This window comes from Gavialis gangeticus, unplaced genomic scaffold (assembly GCF_001723915.1).
Source record: "Gavialis gangeticus isolate Ggan-Ray unplaced genomic scaffold, GavGan_comp1, whole genome shotgun sequence".
In the NCBI taxonomy this organism is placed as follows: Eukaryota; Metazoa; Chordata; order Crocodylia; family Gavialidae; genus Gavialis; species Gavialis gangeticus.
Window position 1 is genome coordinate 21,237,232 of NW_017728996.1, and position 1,015 is coordinate 21,238,246.

The 1,015-nt window shown below is 45.6% G+C and overlaps 1 protein-coding gene and 1 long non-coding RNA gene across 2 annotated transcripts in view; one reads left to right on the top strand and one right to left on the bottom strand.

Annotated features, from left to right (window-relative positions):
- Window positions 1-883, top strand: part of LOC109288548 — a 6,261-nt gene extending 5,378 nt beyond the window's left edge. Inside the window, exon 2 of the long non-coding RNA XR_002095183.1 lies at window positions 265-883. This is a non-coding gene — a long non-coding RNA (uncharacterized LOC109288548). The remainder of the gene's footprint in view (window positions 1-264) is intronic.
- The window catches only part of ADAMTSL3 (ADAMTS like 3), a 433,784-nt gene that overhangs the window by 16,063 nt on the left and 416,706 nt on the right, over window positions 1-1,015 (bottom strand). The window lies entirely within an intron of this gene.

Consider the following 1,015-nt stretch of genomic DNA (forward strand, 5'->3'; position numbering starts at 1 on the left):
AGAACCCCAGCACCTCTCCCACTAATCTCTTCAACTCATTGAAGTTGGCCCTCTTGAAGTCTAGGGCTACCACCTTGCTGCAGGCCCCTGACACCCTGCACTGGATGGTGAATTCCAGCAAGCGATGATCGCTATCACCCAGGTGGTCAAGAACCTGGAGGCCCCTTACCAGGTCATCGCCTGTGGCCAGGACCAGGTCCAACAGGGCATTTCCTCTGGTGGGACTGTGCACCTCCTGAATTAACTGGAGGTCCTGAAGTGGAGGTAATGAAGTCTTGCAGATTCTTGCTGCATCCATACAGCTAAACCTCTCGCCAGGCTCTCACCATTTCATGTCTCTGTTAATGAAACCTCTTTTGGCTTGATCAGTGCAATCCTCCCCATCAATACCCCTCCAGAATGAGGCTGCAAAGATCATTTTCCTGGCCTGTCTCTCTGAGCATCACTCCTCACTATGCATTGCTCCTGTGGTTTCCCCTTCTCTACAGCATTAAACACAAGCAGCCTCTGTTCACTTTCAATGTCCTTCGCAGGTTATTATTTTACATTCAATACAGAAATCTTGAATCCTTTCCATGATCAGGCCATGATACCAGCCTCCCTCATTTATTTGTCTGGTTTTCAAATACACACCTTCATGCTTTCTTTCAGGTTGCCCTTCATGCTTGAGAGGTCCTTACCATAAACATCTGAAAAGCTGCTTCCCTCTATTCCTTCAAAACCCTCCTTAAAAATCTCCTTTATCAGGATGTCTACAAAAGTATTGACAAGAGGTTGTGGATGGACTATGGCTATCACAGAGGTAGGCAACGGTTTTTGGCCGGAGTGCTGAAAAGACCACAATGTCTACCTTGTGAGGTGCCGGAGTGCCGATATGCCACAAGAACAAAACTGGGGCAGAGGGAGTACATGGCGGGATGCACTGCATATTTAATACAGTTAATAATCATTAATGTTGCCTCTTTTTTTTTTTTTTTTTTTTTTTCAGTAAATTTTAAAAATTCAAAACCTGGTG